Below are 21,208 nucleotides of genomic sequence, written 5' to 3'. Positions count from 1 at the left end.
ACGCACGCACGCACGCACGCACGCACACGCGCACACACACACAGCATCATCCACTCAGCCTGTGTTGCCGTGGCGACAGAGGGGGAGCAGGATGCTGTAGTGATGACTAATGACTGGACTGATACTGACTACTGACACTATCTATACTGATTACTACTAGACCCCTATAACACTATCTATCTATACATACTGTACTGATACTGACTACTAACACTAACACTATACATACTGTTTACTACTAACACTATACATACTGATACTGACTACTAACACTATCTATCTATACATACTGATTACTACTAGACCCCTATAACACTATCTATCTATACATACTGTACTGATACTGACTACTGATCACTATACTGTTTACTACTACACCCTATACATACTGATACTGACTACTAACACTAACAATATCTATCTACCCTATACATACTGATATGTTTACTTCTATTGATTATTGATTCATTGAATCCTGGTAATCCTGCTGGCCACCGGGGTGAAAGCCCTTTGGGCCAGGGAGGCGATTTGTGTTTTATTTCATTTTATTTTTATTTTTTCACAGCCCTGCAGGTCCCAGTATTGGTATAAATGACATCACAATATCTAATATAAACGGTAAGACAGAATTCATTTCCCAGTGGATTCCTCGTGCCTTGCGTCTGCAACCACACTTGCAAATGCAATCTTAGTTCTTACATACTGTTTTTACTGTAAAACATAAAACAGTCAATCTACAAGCTCACAACGCTCTATAGATCTACAAGCTCACAACGCTCTATAGATCTACAAGCTCACAACGCTCTATAGATCTACAAGCTCACAACGCTCTATAGATCTATCAAACCTGGAGATCTTTGAAATGAGAACGGTTGACAATCATCCGTTTAGTTCAGTAAAACACTATTAAAAAAAATAAAGAAGAAAACAAACGTTTTGCTTGGACACAACTTAAAAGCCTCTCCCAAGTGAGGAGTGTCCACACTCTCTCACCCACAGGTAGCGTGGGTGAGGAGTGTCCACACTCTCTCACCCACAGGTAGCGTGGGTGAGGAGTGTCCACACTCTCTCACCCACAGGTAGCGTGGGTGAGAGTCTTTCTTGTTCAGGGTCGCGACGTCCCAAAGCCTTGTGCAAGGACACAGTCAAAAACTATGTTTTATTATCAGACAAAAACGTGATCCGCAGTTGTTTTTGACAGACAAGCGGCAGTTCTGTGTTCGTCACAGAAGTGGCCCGTGGTTACTGGTTATAGCACAAAGCCATATGTGTCCCAATCTCACTGAGAGCCAGTCATCTCGGAAAGTACAGCTTTAGACAGGGACTGAAAATACTTTTTTTTTTTTTTCACTAAAATGTGATAAAGCCACTAAAGCATTTCATAAATTTCAGGCTACATTTCACTTAAACGCCAGAGCTTAACTCTGCATGTAAATAAGACTTTTTTTAATTAATGTGAGAGATCGTCAGGTCATTTGCAGGTTAGACATTTATTTAAAACTTGAATATCTCAAAAGTAGTATTTCAGCATGGCATCATTCTATAAGCCATATCTTCAAAACTGTTGGGTCAATCTCCACAACCAATATATCATTTTGTAGCTATGATCCCCAGCTTTCAAATGAAATGAAAAAATGAAAATTAATAAAAATCCAATGACTGGCTCCCAGGCAAATTGGGACACATATAGTCCAATTATTTGTTTACCAACGTTGAGACTGATTGCACAGGTGACTGTTTTTCATGTAATCTATTCCCAACAGATCCTCAAACCTGTTGTTTTGGGGAGCGCTGCTTTCAGTTCATTCAACCTTTTGAGTGTTGGCTACTGAAGTGCGCCCATAGCGGTATTTCGCCCAGAGAATAGCTGACTTTTTCAGGGACTTGGACAAGTACTGTGAAATGTATGTACAGACATTTTTCGTATGCATATTAATACTGTTACTTCTATTTTTCTATTTTTTTCAATGTATACTTGTATAATGCCCAAAGAACTGAAAATAAACTGAACTGAAACTGAAATGAAACATACAAGCTCACATTGCGGATTTCGACTGTTGTGAGCTTGGAGGTCTGCTATTCTCAGTGCGACAGAGCATACAGTGTAAATTAGGTTTGAGGGGCTTCAGCTGTGTGATCATAAACAGCTTCCTCCGTTCTGATGACGGCGAATGGAGGCGGGGTTTGAAGGGTAACTGTTTTGAATCGCTATTATTGTTTACAATCAACAGAAACCAAGGATTACAGTATGTTTCAAGAGTGAGAAATCGCAGTAAAAATCCTAAGCATTCTTCCTCCACACTGGGAGAAAAACAGCTTCTTAATGTTTGATGGAATGCATGTTTACACGTGAGTGCAGCGACCACTTCTCCAGGTGGGGTTCATTTGGTGCCGATCCACCAAGTCCAAGCGGAAGTAATGAAAACTCTGAAGTTCTCATTAATGGCCCAGAAGGTGTCGCTATTTCCCCTCCCGCTGTTTGCAGATGACTTTTCATCCCATTAAAGTGTATATGGGTACTTTTCATAAAGTGTATATGGGTACGTGACCCGATTCTGCACTTGGTTTTCTTACCTTTTTTATTTTTATGTTTAGTTTAAAGTCTCCTTTCAATTATCATGATATTCATTTGTGTAAGTTATGCTCCCATAATTGAATTATGATAAAGGGTTCAATTCATTTCATTATAATAATAAAGGGTTTAAATGCGTCACTGCCCTTCCACCCAATCAGCATCCGTTTTGCGGTTCCATTCGGGACGTTTCATGAAATTAACTGTTAAAAGGCACCGCTCACTTCACACTGGTTGTGATTTTCGAGCGGTGCTCGAAGCATCTGGCTTTGTCCAAAGTCAGTACAGTACAGCCAGGGTCAAACTTGGTCTACATCTGGCCTCCATCTGGCCTCCATCTGGCCTACATCTGGCCTACATCAGGCCTCCATCTGGCCTCCATCTGGCCTACATCAGGCCTACATCAGGCCTACATCAGGCCTACATCAGGCCTACATCTGGCCTACATCAGGCCTACATCAGGCCTACATCTGGCCTACATCTGGCCTACATCAGGCCTACATCTGGCCTACATCTGGCCTACATCAGGCCTACATCAGGCCTACATCTGGCCTACATCAGGCCTACATCTGGCCTACATCAGGCCTACATCTGGCCTACATCTGGCCTACATCTGGCCTACATCTGGCCTACATCTGGCCTACATCTGGCCTACATCTGGCCTACATCAGGCCTACATCAGGCCTACATCTGGCCTACATCTGGCCTACATCTGGCCTACATCAGGCCTACATCAGGCCTACATCTGGCCTACATCTGGCCTACATCAGGCCTACATCAGGCCTACATCTGGCCTACATCAGGCCTACATCAGGCCTACATCTGGTCTACATCTGGTCTACATCTGGCCTACATCTGGCCTACATCTGGCCTACATCAGGCCTACATCAGGCCTACATCTGGCCTACATCAGGCCTACATCAGGCCTACATCTGGTCTACATCTGGTCTACATCTGGCCTACATCTGGCCTACATCAGGCCTACATCAGGCCTACATCTGGCCTACATCAGGCCTACATCAGGCCTACATCAGGCCTACATCAGGCCTACATCAGGCCTACATCTGGCCTACACCTCTTGGCACAAAGCGCTCAAAATGTGTTTTACGCCCAGGGTCACATTGGCTAAGCTTCACAGGACACTTATTGACTAGGGCACATACAGGCACATACACAGCTCTCCATATATGGACATGAATGGGACACCGTCTTTTACAGGCTATAAATTATCTTTCTTAACGTGGTTGCCTGCAGGTCGACACACTATAGTTCTCTGTCGGAGTTATAGAGTAACATTTGGCCAATAAGGAACCAACATTCTTTATGGAGCTTCCTCATTGGCTCAAAGTTAAAGTAACCTCATTGACTTTAATGGGAAAATACAAAAACCACACTTGCAATTTCCCAGAATTTCGTCTTGTGCCAGCAGAGCATGCAAGTACTGTGTTTGGCTGCGTATGTAGGTAGGTGGTAGCTGAGCGTGTTTAAGCCTGTAGACCAATCAGGGACTAGAATGTCTGGCAACGTCATCACCAGCATTCCTGGTGATGCCAGTGGGGACCAATCAGGCCATACATGGGCCTGCTTGTGCACAATAAGGAGCAAGTTGGCACCTCGACAGAGTGCGGTTCTAGTTGTTCATATTCTTTGCGTGGTGCATTTCTGCAACGCCTTATCCAAGGCGCTTTACAATGATTGATACTTTACATTCACACAGCGATGTCAGAGGAAACCATGCTTGGCACCAACCTGCTCATCAGGAGCAGTTAGGGGTTCAGAGTCTTGATAATTAACACCAACCTGCTCATCAGGAGCAGTTAGGGGTTCAGAGTCTTGATAATTAACACCAACCTGCTCATCAGGAGCAGTTAGGGGTTCAGAGTCTTGATAATTAACACCAACCTGCTCATCAGGAGCAGTTAGGGGTTCAGAGTCTTGATAATTAACACCAACCTGCTCATCAGGAGCAGTTAGGGGTTCAGAGTCTTGATAATTAACACCAACCTGCTCATCAGGAGCAGTTAGGGGTTCAGAGTCTTGATAATTAACACCAACCTGCTCATCAGGAGCAGTTAGGGGTTCAGAGTCTTGCTCAAGGACTCTTCAACACTAAATCTGGGGGAGCCCGGGATCCAACTGGGGACCTTCCGGTCACCAGGCGGCCGACCAGGCGGCCACTCTACCACTGAGCCACTGCCTCCCCATGAAGGTCAGGTCCTCCATGCCATGAGTCCACTGGGCTACAGTTCCATGAAGGTCAGGTCGTTAAGCTCTTTGTTTGTTAGATAGTGCAGGGAAACCACACTATAGTTCTTGTCTGGCTTTCTCTTCATCTGCTGTAACCCATCACCCAATCAGACATCACGATTCCTAGATATTGTGATGTCATCCTTTATCCCCTCTCTGATTGGCTCCCCATTAGAGTCGAGGGCAACCACACATCTTTTCTTAGTGTGGTTCCCAGCAGGGCAACACACTGTTGTTCTTGGTGTTTTCACTCATCATCCGATGCAACATTTCTCTCTAAGAGTTTTCCCATTGGATGACGTGTCCGACGTACTCATCATCTGATGTAACCATTCACCCAATCAGACATCACGATTCCTTGATATTGTGATGTCACCCTTTCCCCCCTCTCTGATTGGCTCCCCATTAGAGTCGAGGGAAACCACACATCTTTTCTTAGTTCTTGTTTGTTTTACTGAGCTTTTTGATGGAATGTGTTTGTGTCTGTAACTCTGAATCCTGAGGAGGACACTGGAATCACCTCCATGACACCATCCATCTACTGCAGACACCTGCACACATAGACATCAAAGCCCTTTTACCCGTCTGTAAAAGGTTCCCTCTCTCCAGACCATGAATGTATCATTTACTAACGTGAACTAAATGCAAACGCCCTCTTTCCACGCTATAAGCCTGAAGGCAGCATTCAAGAGAACTGCCTTGTCCAAACTCTCCCGGAGCTTGGAGGTCGACTATTTCCGATATTTTCATCAAAAGACCTTTTTAGAAATGTCAGCCCTGCCTCTCTAACATTCAACAGAGGGAAACTGTTGAACATTCAAAATGTTCAGATGATAGAGACGAGCTACATCCAGACTCTAACCAAGGTTCAGATGATAGAGACGAGCTACATCCAGACTCTAACCAAGGTTCAGATGATAGAGACGAGCTACAGCCAGACTCTAACCAAGGTTCAGATGATAGAGACGAGCTACAGCCAGACTCTAACCAAGGTTCAAACCCACTGAACCCAAAGACTGAGATCCTAGCAGGCGTCCTGCAGAGGGCGACCCTCTGGTCCCTTCCTGTTAATTACAACGGACCCAAAGTCCTGAGACTCACCATCAGTGGCAGAGAGGAGGCTCTGGGGTCTAAGCTGAGCTCAAGAACCTGACGCTAGAAACAAGGGTTTGGTGAGCAGCGATTCAGAAGTCCTGAGTTGGTATCATTGCCTAGACCGAACTCTTGCTTGGCATTTCATGGTTGTGTGTTTGTTTAATGAATGAATTGGTTAATGAATTAATTAATTTCACTGTTATTATTGGCCATCATGGCTGCCAGTTCACACCTGACGTTGTGTGGGAGTCCAGGCTGCTCCAGACCGTAGTGCAGCACGGCCAGCTTGCAGAGGAACCTGAGCGTAGGACTCATGTCCAGGACGTACAGCTGGCCGGGCGTGTGAACCCCTCCCACCAGCAGGGCGTGCTGCTCCCCCACCAGGCAGGAGCTCATGGCGTAGACGTGGGCGGGGCCTTGGCCCCGGGGCTCCACCCTCCTCCAGGAGAAGCTGTCCAGGTTGAAGCTCCAGTGGTCCAGGAGGACGCGGTCCAGGAGGCGGGTGTGGCCGCCCAACACGTACAGCTCCCCTCGGTAGGGGAAGGCGGCGTGGCCGACGCGGCCCTCGGGGAGCAGCTGCGCGGTGGGCGTGTTCAGCCAGCGGCTGCTCTCCGTGTCAAAGACCCGGACGTTGTTGTAGTATTTCTTGTAGTGTTTGTTGTAGCCTCCGAACACGATCATCTCCGTGCCGATGACGGTGGCTGAGTGGCCCTCCGACGGCGGCGGCTCCACGCCTCCTCCTCCTACGGCGGAGGAGACGATCCGGGACCAGACCATGGTGGCCGTGTTCAGCCTGTGGACGTTGTTGTCGTACTCGTTCCATTTGTTTCCGCCATGCACGAACACCGCCTTCCCCCGGACGCAGGCCGAGTGGCCGCAGCGGCCCTCCGGAGCGGCGCCGGACACCCTGGGCTTGGACCAGCGGTGCGTGTCCACGTTGAAGACGTAGAGGACGTTGCAGTAGCTCCGGGCGTACTTGTCCCAGCCGCCCCACACGTACACCGCGTCGTCCACCAGCACGGCCGTGGAGCCGCGGCGCAGCGAGGGAGCGTCCTCCTCCCCCGTCCCGTCGGCCAGCGGGAGCACCTTGGCCCAGTGCAGCGTCACTGTGTTGATCACGTGCACGTCCAGGCGGTCCCCGCTCTCCATGTAGGAGCCTCCGAACGTGTACACCTTGTGTCCCACCGCCACGGCCGCGTGGCAGTCCGGCCCGCCCTTCTCCTTGACCGTCGCCCAGCGCAGCATCTGTGACTCTCTCTCTCTTCTCCTTTCTCCTCGCTCTACGCTCTCGTTGCTCTCGCAGGCTCTAGGATGTGTCGTCGCTCTCTCTGAAGGCGCGCTCCGGCTGTCTGGCTCTGCACCGTGCTGCGTCTTACATAGGATGAACCGAGCTGCAGGCTGACGTCACTCACCAACACATATCGTTGTAGCTGAAGGAGCTCTGGTACGAGACTCAAAGATACTCCAGGTCAAATATTACAAATATTACAACTTAAAGTTGCTCAGTCAAATTATGACTTTAAGTAGAAAATCTGCAATGCTTGCTTTTTACAAAGTAAAAAGGCATTCAAAGGTGAATCTGTGAATCCTAAAAATACGAGAGAAAAAAACACCCGACCTTGTCCGTACAACAAAACTTCGGGCGCTTTGTGCAAAGATGTAGGCCAGATGTAGGCCAGATCACAAATATCCCTTCAGGGACAATAAAGACACACACATCCATGCTTTGGTTGTCCCACACGAGCCACCACAATCTGATAAATCATGTTTAGAGGTGAGCATTCGGCACAACTGCCAATCAAAGTGACCGTACTGGCCAATCACAGTGTGTCTTTTCCGGGACTTGGAAAAACACATAACAGCATAACATCTGTTTAGCAGAAATTGGGGGCTTGTGTGGGACAACCAAGGCATGGATGTGTTTGTAATGACAACTAGTAAGAAAGAAGAAAATCACTTTTTACCACAACAAATAGTGTAAAAGTGATAAGCTTATAGACTCCACTCTATGCTATGAGAGCTGCTGGGTTCTGCTGGGGAAACTGGACAACAGGAGCATTTCTGCCTAATAGACTCCATGAACACACACTCTATAGCAATGATTACTGTCACAATATAGAGCTGTTTAACACTGTTACTGAACACTCGATCTATAGAGCTATTTAATACTGTTACTGAACACTCTATAGCAATGATTACTGTCACAATATAGAGCTATTTAACACTGTTACTGAACACACACTCTATAGCAATGATTACTGTCACAATATAGAGCTGTTTAACACTGTTACTGAACACACACTCTATAGCAATGATTACTGTCGCAATATAGAGCCGTTTAACACTGTTACTGAACACACACTCTATAGCAATGATTACTGTCACAATATAGAGCTATTTAACACTGTTACTGAACACACACTCTATAGCAATGATTACTGTCACAATATAGAGCTGTTTAACACTGTTACTGAACACACACTCTATAGCAATGATTACTGTCACAATATAGATCTGTTTAACACTGTTACTGAACAGACACTATAGCAATGATTACTGTCACAATATAGAGCTGTTTAACACTGTTACTGAACACACATTCTATATAGCAATGATTACTGTCACAATATAGAGCTGTTTAACACTGTTACTGAACACACACTCTATAGCAATGATTACTGTCACAATATAGAGCTGTTTAACACTGTTACTGAACACACACTCTATAGCAATGATTACTGTCACAATATAGAGCTGTTTAACACTGTTACTGAACAAACACTCTATAGCAATGATTACTGTCACAATATATAGCTATTTAACACTGTTACTGAACACTCTATAGCAATGATTACTGTCACAATATAGAGCTATTTAAAACTGTTACTGAACACTCTATAGCAATGATTACTGTCACAATATAGAGCTATTTAACACTGTTACTGAACACTCTATAGCAATGATTACTGTCACAATATAGAGCTATTTAATACTGTTACTGAACACTCTATAGCAATGATTACTGTCACAATATAGAGCTATTTAACACTGTTACTGAACAAACACTCTATAGCAATGATTACTGTCACAATATAGAGCTATTTAACACTGTTACTGAACACACACTCTATAGCAATGATTACTGTCACAATATAGAGCTGTTTAACACTGTTACTGAACACACACTCTATAGCAATGATTACTGTCACAATATAGAGCTACTTAACACTGTTACTGAACACTCTATAGCAATGATTACTGTCACAATATAGAGCTATTTAATACTGTTACTGAACACTCTATAGCAATGATTACTGTCACAATATAGAGCTATTTAACACTGTTACTGAACAAACACTCTATAGCAATGATTACTGTCACAATATAGAGCTGTTTAACACTGTTACTGAACACACACTCTATAGCAATGATTACTGTCACAATATAGAGCTATTTAACACTGTTACTGAACACACACTCTATAGCAATGATTACTGTCACAATATAGAGCTGTTTAACACTGTTACTGAACACACACTCTATAGCAATGATTACTGTCACAATATAGAGCTATTTAATAATGTTATCCATTACAAATACAAATGTTTCAAACTATTTGTTTCCCACACATCTTCCCCCAAAATGGCAGATCTACAAGATCCAAACGTGTCACAGCATTGTGAGCTTGTAGATCTGTTGATTTCAAACAGCCGAGACATAACATAGGATGTAAGTGGTTAATGCAATGCATGTGTGCGTGCGTGTTAAATGCACTTGTTGAATCGCGCATACAGCAGGCAGCCTACAGTCACATGGTAGCCTACAGTCACATGGTAGATAGAGAGATAGATGGGTGTTTTCTCCAGAATAAAACGCTGTTATTTAAAAACAGACTGTCAAGGCTACAGCTAGTGAATTCTCCTGAACGTTGAGTGTTAATGTTATAATGTTATAATGTCATAATGTCATAATGTCATAATGTTATAATGTCATAATGTCATAATGTCATAATGTTATAATGTCATAATGTCATAATGTTATCATGTTATCATGTTATAATGTTATAATGTCATAATGTCATAATGTCATAATGTTATAATGTTATAATGTTATCATGTTATAATGTTATAATGTCATAATGTCATAATGTCATAATGTCATCATGTTATCATGTTATAATGTCATAATGTCATAATGTCATAATGATATAATGTCATAATGTTATCATGTTATAATGTTATCATGTTATAATGTCATAATGATATAATGTTATAATGTTATAATGTTATCATGTTATCATGTTATAATGTTATAATGATATAATGTTATAATGTTATAATGTCATCATGTCATCATGTTATCATGTTATCATGTTATAATGTTATAATGATATAATGTTATAATGTTATAATGTCATCATGTTATCATGTTATAATGTCATAATGTCATAATGTTATAATGTTATAATGTTATAATGTTATAATGTTATAGTGTTATAATGTTATAATGTCATAATGTCATAATGTCATAATGTTATAATGTTATAATGTTATAATGTCATTCACAGACTGCTCAGTCAGCCCTGCTGTTCACGACTAGAGGAGGAACCACAACAACAGCAAGCACAATGAATCTGACTTCAGAATGAGTCGATCACAACAAGCGTCGTTTGAATCACAGTGTGTGTGTGTGTGTGTGTGTGTGTGTGTGTGTGTGTGTGTGTGTGCGTGCGTGCGTGCGTGTGTGTGTGTGTGTGTGTGTGTGTGTGTGTGTGTGTGTGTGTGTGTGTGTGTGTGTGTGTGTGTGTGTGTGTGTGTGTGTGAGCAGCGCTAAACTCCGGTTTAGTCCAATTAAAGGATTTACACCACAATATAACGCACTGGAGACAGCATGTATTAAAGCGCGTTATCAGTAGGCTTAATAGCCTAGTGTCTGTCTGTCTGTTTGCATGCATGCATGCGATCTCGTCCTGTTTGTGGTTCATTTATGTGAGGGTTAGATTTATGTTAGGTAATTATAGTAGGCTACCCATGTCCTATAAGATGAATAAGGCATGTTTCAAACATAATTCCAGAGAGGGGAATAAATGACCTGAAACGCAACGTGCATTAGATTTGACAACAACTCCTACTGAGACCAACAGATCCAGACTAACTATTAAGGCTCTTTCTGAAGGACTCTGTGTTGCATGTTCTGTTTTAAACCCTGGTAGACTTTGGTCTGCACGGGGCCTGAGTTGTCCCTGTATACACAGCCTACATGGACCTTATCTTCCTCCTTATCCCTCCTCAGCAAAAAGCCTACATGTCTTCTACACAGCCGATCTGCAAGCTCACAACGCGTCGCAAACGCGACGCGTTGTGAGCTTGTAGATCGGCTGTGTTTTTGGCAAAAGAAAAATGTCCACCACCCCTCCAGTAGCCTATAGCCTACAGGTTGTTTCAGTAGCCTCTGGTTGTTCTTACCGCTCTGTCAGTCCTGCAGTGGCCGGCCGGGAGGCTCGCAGTGCGGGCTGCTGGAGTGGACAGCTCCGTGGTGCTGGAGGGGACAGCTCCTGGTGCTGAAATCTGTTCCTCATGCACGCACACACATACAGTAGACTTACACACACACACACACACACACGCAGCCGGGGCTGCTATAGTGGGCGGGGCAGCACGCAGCGTGCAGCCATTGGTCGCGGTGGTTTTGACTCTCTCTCCTCCTGTTGGCTAGTGCGGGGTGTCAATCATCATGCTGTTCAGCCATTGGCTAGTGCGGGGTGTCAATCATCATGCTGCCGGCTGAAACCCAAACAACTCAATGTTTCCTAACGTAGGGTCGCGGACCCATTTAGGGCCGCCGCCGGCACGTTTTTATGGGTCGTTTTTTTTTTTTTTTTAATATTCACTTTTTTTCTTAGTTTTGTTTACCTGTCCTAAATAAATACATAAATAAGTACTGTATTATGTTTGCATAAATTAGATGGGCTATTTTCCTAGAGATTTGGTGTAGAGGGACATGTCTACTAGGTCCAAAATGAAGTAGGCCTACTATAGACAGTATTGGAAAACGTACTCCCATATTTTTTTACTTGAATAAAAGTATCAATGCTTCAATATAGAAATAGTATGTTACAAGTAGAAGTCCATAATTCAAAATGTACTTGAGTAAAAGTAAAAAAGTATTGGCATCAAAAAGTAGAAAGTAGGCCCTACTCATTATGCAGAAAGTTCAAAATGTATAAAATAGTTTGAAAATAGCAGATCTACAAGCTCACTATGTGTTTCATCGCGACATATAGGGTGTGCCAAATGTAGTTCTAAGAGCGGCCATTTCTTGGGTAAACACAGCCTTACACAGGTGTTCTGATTAGACTATAGCATTAGTTCTATGCAATCAAACAATTGAAACACCTGTGTTTTGACCCAAGAAATGGCCGCTAAGGACTACAATGACGTAGCCGCTGGCACACACTATAGGCAGAATAGCAGATCTACATGCTCACAACGCCTCGTGTTGTGAGCATGTTCTGCTATTTGCCTCTAATATCTGCCTACTCTCTGCCTCTAATATTTGTCAATTTAGCCCCCACTGGGACCCCCTGGGACCCCCCTGGGGGCTGGGACCCCCCTGGGGTCAGTGTGATCAGTGTGTCACAACCCGGCCCACTTTGCCACAGCAAAAATGCATCTTGTTTGAAATTGTATAAAATAATAATATGTTTATCCTTCTAATAAACGACGAATGTTTGTCTGTCTGATGTCTGTCTGATAGACATGCATGCTGACATCACTGATACTAAACAGTGCCCACATTTGGAGATAACTGACATCACTGATACCATCATCATGGTAACAGCTGCATGCTGAAACAATGCTCAAATTTGGAGATGACTGAGAAAGCCTTGGTTAAACACTAAGAAACACTGCTGCCATCTGCTGGAGAGACAGAGTAGTGTTGTTGGTGTTGTGTCAAACAACACTGGCCTTTTTATATGGAAACCTGTCCAGGTGCTCCTAATGCACCTGATTGGAACCCCAAATGTTGCAGGACCAGTGGATGACTGACAGGTGGATGACTGACAGGATGGGATGTCAGACAGCAGAATGACTGACAGGATGGGATGTCAGACAGCAGAATGACTGACAGGTGGATGACTGACAGCAGAATGACTGACAGGATGGGATGTCAGACAGCAGAATGACTGACAGGATGGGATGTCAGACAGCAGAATGACTGACAGGATGGGATGTCAGACAGCAGAATGACTGACAGGATGGGATGAAGACAGCAGAATGACTGACAGGATGGGATGTCAGACAGCAGAATGACTGACAGGATGGGATGTCAGACAGCAGAATGACTGACAGGATGGGATGTCAGACAGCAGAATGACTGACAGGTGGATGACTGACAGCAGAATGACTGACAGGATGGGATGTCAGACAGCAGAATGACTGACAGGATGGGATGTCAGACAGCAGAATGACTGACAGGATGGGATGTCAGACAGCAGAATGACTGACAGGATGGGATGAAGACAGCAGAATGACTGACAGGATGGGATGTCAGACAGCAGAATGACTGACAGGATGGGATGTCAGACAGCAGAATGACTGACAGGATGGGATGGCAGACAGCAGAATGACTGACAGGATGGGATGTCAGACAGCAGAATGACTGACAGGATGGGATGTCAGACAGCAGAATGACTGACAGGATGGGATGAAGACAGCAGAATGACTGACAGGATGGGATGTCAGACAGCAGAATGACTGACAGGATGGGATGAAGACAGCAGAATGACTGACAGGATGGGATGAAGACAGCAGAATGACTGACAGGATGGGATGAAGACAGCAGAATGACTGACAGGATGGGATGAAGACAGCAGAATGACTGACAGGATGGGATGTCAGACAGCAGAATGACTGACAGGATGGGATGAAGACAGCAGAATGACTGACAGGATGGGATGTCAGACAGCAGAATGACTGACAGGATGGGATGAAGACAGCAGAATGACTGACAGGATGGGATGTCAGACAGCAGAATGACTGACAGGATGGGATGTCAGACAGCAGAATGACTGACAGGATGGGATGGCAGACAGCAGAATGACTGACAGGATGGGATGTCAGACAGCAGAATGACTGACAGGATGGGATGTCAGACAGCAGAATGACTGACAGGATGGGATGAAGACAGCAGAATGACTGACAGGATGGGATGTCAGACAGCAGAATGACTGACAGGATGGGATGTCAGACAGCAGAATGACTGACAGGATGGGATGAAGACAGCAGAATGACTGACAGGATGGGATGTCAGACAGCAGAATGACTGACAGGATGGGATGAAGACAGCAGAATGACTGACAGGATGGGATGAAGACAGCAGAATGACTGACAGGATGGGATGAAGACAGCAGAATGACTGACAGGATGGGATGTCAGACAGCAGAATGACTGACAGGATGGGATGAAGACAGCAGAATGACTGACAGGATGGGATGTCAGACAGCAGAATGACTGACAGGATGGGATGTCAGACAGCAGAATGACTGACAGGATGGGATGAAGACAGCAGAATGACTGACAGGATGGGATGTCAGACAGCAGAATGACTGACAGGATGGGATGAAGACAGCAGAATGACTGACAGGATGGGATGGCAGACAGCAGAATGACTGACAGGATGGGATGAAGACAGCAGAATGACTGACAGGATGGGATGAAGACAGCAGAATGACTGACAGGATGGGATGAAGACAGCAGAATGACTGACAGGATGGGATGAAGACAGCAGAATGACTGACAGGATGGGATGAAGACAGCAGAATGACTGACAGGATGGGATGAAGACAGCAGAATGGCTGCCCTAGAATGTCTGTGATCTGACATTATCATAGTTTTCAAATACACAGCCATAGATCACTCCTATTCTGCGGCGTTTAGCAGATGATCTGTGCAGCACCAAAGTGATTTGTGTTACTTGTGTACTCACACAATAATGAATTCCTCAGCCTTGCAGTCAGATACGTTCCTCTAGTTTCATATCCATTTGAAAGTTCTGGCAGAAAACATGTGTTTAGTCAAATATCTCCACTATTCCATGAGCTGAACACAGACAACATCCTGTCCAGGCGCGGGCCCAGAGTGAGAGCAGGACTGAATATATCAGAACCTCCTTTGGGAAGCACAAACGTTCAGGGCACACAAGTGGCAGGTGGTGAGATTAATGATCCCAGGCCAATCACAAAGCACCTGTCCATTGTGTGCCCTGTACGTTGTGCTTCCCAAACACAGATGTGCTGTCAAAGTAAGTTTTCATATGTTCAGTCCAGCAGTCATTTCAGACCCGACCCGTCGTGACAGAATGTGGTCCGTGTTCAGACCCGACCCGTCGTGACAGAATGTGGTCCGTGTTCAGACCCGACCCGTCACTGACAGAATGTGGTCCGTGTTCAGCTCGTAGAAGAGTGGAGATATTTGACTAAACACACGTTTTCTGCCAGAACTTTCAAATGGATATGAAACTAGAGGACCATAGAGGTTGAGGAGTAGATTATTGGGTGAGTACACAAATAATGCACAGCACTTTAGTGCCGCGCAGATTATCTGCTAAACGCTCCACAAATAGGATGATCTATGGCTGTGTATTTGAAATATTAGACTTATAGTCTTATATGTAATAGGATGATCTATGGCTGTGTATGTGAAATATTAGACTTATAGTCTTATATGTAATAGGATGATCTATGGCTGTGTATGTGAAATATTAGACTTATAGTCTTATATGTAATAGGATGATCTATGGCTGTGTATGTGAAATATTAGACTTATAGTCTTATATGTAATAGGATGATCTATGGCTGTGTATGTGAAATATTAGACTTATAGTCTTATATGTAATAGGATGATCTATGGCTGTGTATGTGAAATATTAGACTTATAGTCTTATATGTAATAGGATGATCTATGGCTGTGTATGTGAAATATTAGACTTATAGTCTTATATGTAATAGGATGATCTATGGCTGTGTATGTGAAATATTAGACTTATAGTCTTATATGTAATAGGATGATCTATGGCTGTGTATGTGAAATATTAGACTTATAGTCTTATATGTAATAGGATGATCTATGGCTGTGTATGTGAAATATTAGACTTATAGTCTTATATGTAATAGGATGATCTATGGCTGTGTATGTGAAATATTAGACTTATAGTCGTATATGTAATAGGATGATCTATGGCTGTGTATGTGAAATATTAGACTTATAGTCTTATATGTAATAGGATGATCTATGGCTGTGTATGTGAAATATTAGACTTATAGTCTTATATGTAATAGGATGATCTATGGCTGTGTATGTGAAATATTAGACTTATAGTCTTATATGTAATAGGATGATCTATGGCTGTGTATGTGAAATATTAGACTTATAGTCTTATATGTAATAGGATGATCTATGGCTGTGTATGTGAAATATTAGACTTATAGTCTTATATGTAATAGGATGATCTATGGCTGTGTATGTGAAATATTAGACTTATAGTCTTATATGTAAGATATTAGACTTATAGTCTTATATGTAAGATATTAGACTTATAGTCTTATATGTAAGATATTAGACTTATAGTCTTATATGTAAGATATTAGACTTATAGTTTTATATGTAAGATATTAGACTTATAGTCTTATATGTAAGATATTAGACTTATAGTCTTATATGTAAGATATTAGACTTATAGTCTTATATGTAAGATATTAGACTTATAGTCTTAGATGTAAGATATTAGACTTATAGTGTTATATGTAAGATCTTATAGTCTTATATGTAAGATCTTATAGTCTTATATGTAAGATATTAGACTTATAGTCTTATATGTAAGATCTTATAGTCTTATATGTAAGATCTTATAGTCTTATATGTAAGATCACAGTGAGACATTTTAGGGCCAGGGAATGACAAGAAAAAGCGCAACGGTCCTTATGTGTGCAAACACAAACACACATTAACACAAACACACATTAACACAAACACACATTAACACAAACACACATTAACACAAACACACATTAACACAAACACACATTAACACAAACACACATTAACACAAACACACATTAACACAAACACACATTAACACAAACACACAGGCCCCAGTAGGCCTCATAGCAGGTAGATCAGCTGTTGTGTAATCTATGTTGTCATTATGTTGAAATCAACATCATATCATGCTTTATTCTTCTGACAACCGTGCAAAAGATTACACAAGATTAGAAAGAAAGAAAGACAGAAAGACAGAAAGACAGAAAGAAAGAAAGAAAGAAAGAAAGAAAGGAAGGAAGAAAGAAAGAAAGAAAGAAAGAAAGAAAGAAAGAAAGAAAGAAAGAAAGAAAGAAAGAAAGAAAGAAAGAAAAAGAAAGAAAGAGAGGTTTTTATTCAGCTGTAGACAACAGTGTTGGTAGTGTTTTAGACTCTGTTTCACCACAATGAAGGACTCTTTATACAAACTACAGCAGAGTCTATTGTTCCTTTCTCTCTCTCTCTCTCTCTCTCTCTCTCTCTCTATGTCTCTCTCTCTCTCTCTCTCTCTCTCTCTCTCTCTCTCTCTCTCTCTCTCTCTCTCTCTCTCTCTCTCTCTATGTCTCTAAGTCTCTCTCTCTGTAACTCTTCCACACTAGGCTCTCTGTCTCCCCATGAATGTGGGACACTTACAGATCTGTTGACTCTCAGAGAGTGGCAGATGGATCCAAATGGAACCAAATGGACCCTTTATGTCCATGTGTGACCCTCTGTGAGTTAAAGCAGCACTGAGGCTGTTTACAGTGTGACAACAGCTGACAACCAAACTGGACTTACAGTACGGAATATAACTACATCCAGCTGTCTATTAAAACAAGAGCCACAAATGGGTAAGAAGTGACGTTTTTAATTGAAACAAGGATTATTATTATGTTTGTGTGATTTATAATGTAAAGCGTGATCGTTGTTATAAATGTTAATCTCACATTGACTGAACTCGATTAACACAGTTTTACAATAGCCTTCCTCTTGAATGGAAATACATGGACAGCCTAATACAGTGGTTCTAAACCTGTGGGCCAGGACCCCCACAGGGGTCCCCAAATTATTAATATTCTTTGTTTATCAACAGTAAACAAATCAACATAAAGTTTAAGTGTATAGAGGGGTATCTGCACGTTTCTAAAGTGACAATTTAAGGACTTTTTAATACTTCTAAAATGACAAATTAAACATTGGCCAAATTGTCAAATATCAGAGGCATACTTAGAGGCGTTGTGAGCTTGTAGATCTGCTATTTTCATAATAGAACCGTGTTATTGGGTGTCCCGGCCTGTAAAAGGTTGAGAACCACTGGCCTAATAGGGGGAAAAAAAAGAATACGAAAAAAGCGTTATCAAAAGGAGTAATTTATTGTCTAAGTGAGAGAACAGCTGAGCAGGAGCTGAACAATCACAGGAAGGACATCAAGTGTAACAGCTTCATCTTTTGAAAAGAATATGTGTTTGTTCAAACACAACAGTGCCTCACTGTGGACAAACAACCATCATCTTCTCATTTCCTCTATTTTAGCATGCCTCTGTCTGTCTGTCTGTCTGTCTGTCTGTCTGTCTGTCTGTCTGTCTGTCTGTCTGTCTGTCTGTCTGTCTGTCTGTAAAGTGTGTGTGTGTGTGTGTGTGTGTGTGTGTGTGTGTGTGTGTGTGTGTGTGTGTGTGTGTGTGTGTGTGTGTGTGTGTGTGTGTGTGTGTGTGTGTGTGTGGGGTCACATGATAATATGAGCCTAGAACATCTGTGAATAAGCCATTCACTTCTGCTACATCTACACACACACACACACACACACACACACACACACACACACACACACACACACACACACACACACACACACACACACACACACACACACACACACACACACACACACACACACAGCTTGCCTTCATTCACAAAGGAATTCAGTCAGTGACGTTTGCCCTTTCTGTGGAACTGAGAATTTGCATATTGATTTCATTTGCATATTCATTTAATTTCCTATCTGGATTCAGAGCTGAAATCACATTGTGTACAATTTAATCATTCGGCTGTCAAGTGTCTCAAAAATGTAATCAATTAGAAGCCTAAATATTTTAAAAGAACAAAACAAAACAAAACAAAAATACTAAAATTATAATCTACAACAGGGGTCTTCAACATGTTCAGGCCAAGGACCCCTTAGTTGAGAGAGAGATGAAGCAGGGACCCCCACAACCTGTTCATATAGTTTCATTGTTTGACAGCACAATCATCAGTGTATTTTGGATTCATGTCAATTTGTGTTTTCAGATATTTAACCACTTGAACCGTCAATACTTAATAAACTTGACCTTACACTCTGTACTTAGTCTGCTCTTTTTCCCCTCTACACCAAACCTCTTTGCTGAAAATAGCCGATCTACAAGCTCACAACGCCTCGCAGTGCGAGGCGTTGTGAGCTTGTTGATCTGCTATTTTTGCCAAAAAAGTTCTCAGAATATTGATACTAGGGTTCAAATGGTTAATATAAAAAAGGAGAAAAAAACAACAACAAAAAAACGTTCTATCACTCAAAGTTTTGGAGGACCACCTAGGGGTCCCGGACCCCCTGTTGAAGACCCCTGATCTACACACTGTTATGATCCTGGCCTAGGGGTGCCACAACAAAAAGGGGGAGACACAGTCAAAACAAAGGTTAAATAATATTTATTAAGATGATAGATAGATACCTTTATTATCCCAAGGGGGAAATTCAGTTACCCAGAAGGTACAGCAGTTAAAGGTTACAGGACAGTTAGAAAAAAAGAAAAAAAGAAAAGGACTGTTGTGTACAGCCGAGTGACAAAAACAAACAAGAAAGAAGAATCAACAATACAGGAGAATCAGCCATACATTGCAATTAGGTTAAAATATATATATATATATATATATATACATAAAGTGTCGAGACAGAACACAACAACAAAAAAGTAGTACTAACGTTTCAAGTAAAGGATTGCAATTTTAAGGGACTTTTCTAAGCATATTGCAAACTCAAAGAACTTACAATGGTCCAGTCATTCAAACATTAGAAACTACTTCTCAACGTAGTGCCAAAAAATATATAGCCTACACATATATACAGTATGCAAAAGTGTTTGCACCAAGACAATAATAATAATGCTTAGCCTAAATAAAAGAAAAAGTGCAGAGCCAAAAAAGTGTCCAAAAGTCTGTGCAAACAAAAGAAGTGACCAATGTCAAGTCACAACAAAGAAAAAGGAAAAAAAAAAAACGCAGATAGATGGCGATGCTCCTCTCCGCAATACAGGAGGGAGGGCGGGGGGGGCGGGGGGGGGAGTCATTTGGATGGCCCGGGATGGAAGATTGGAACAATATCGTGGAGTTGTGTGCGCGTTGCAATCGTCCTTCCGAGCCTCGGTAGTACAGCGTCTCCTCCGCCGTCTTGGCCCACGTATGTTACGGACCTCCACAGCGACACATCCTCCGGTCCACGCCACGAGCCTCCGCGGCGAGGGCTCCGCTCCTCCGGTGCGCAGCGTGCGCCTCTGGCCAGAGTTACGGGCTTTCACGACGACAGCGTGTAGGCCTCCTCTTCTGCGCGAACATCGCGCAACATTAAAGAATAAAGTCAAAATAATCAAACTATACCTAAACAGATGAGGTGTGTAATCAGTAGTCAGTAATGAAGTGCTGTATGGATGCATGGATTGTGTAGTGTCGTATGTGTTAGCCCAAAGTGTTGAGAGGTGTGCAGGGGAGAAACCAAGAGGGGATCTGTCACAGGACTGGGGAGCAGAGCTTTATAGGGCGTTGGCACCCGGGCCCAGGTGCCTGCCAATCTGTCTAACGGCCATCAACGAGCTGCTCCCCAAGTCCTGAGGGAAGCAAAGGAAAACACCAAATTAGTACACAAAGCAAATACATAGAAGCTAACCATACCAGAGTGCCATATAACCATAACCCTATAATACTCATAGTGAGGGGACCATCACAACACACACACACACACACACACACACACACACACACACACACACACACACACACACACACACACACACACACACACACACACACACACACTACACCGTTGCTTCCAATAGAAATCACCATCAAGTCGGCTGGGAAGTTGTTTAGTGGTTTTGTGTTGGATGTGTTTCTACATCTGTTTCACACAAGGACTGAACGTGTTTTAAATGTGTATTGGTTTATTTAGTGACACTGTGCTCACCTCCTCTCCTCTGCAGTGCTGGCAACC

Source organism: Nannobrachium achirus, assembly GCF_963921795.1.
Source record: "Nannobrachium achirus genome assembly, chromosome: 3".
Lineage (NCBI taxonomy): Eukaryota > Metazoa > Chordata > Actinopteri > Myctophiformes > Myctophidae > Nannobrachium > Nannobrachium achirus.
This window is presented reverse-complemented; position numbering follows the sequence as displayed.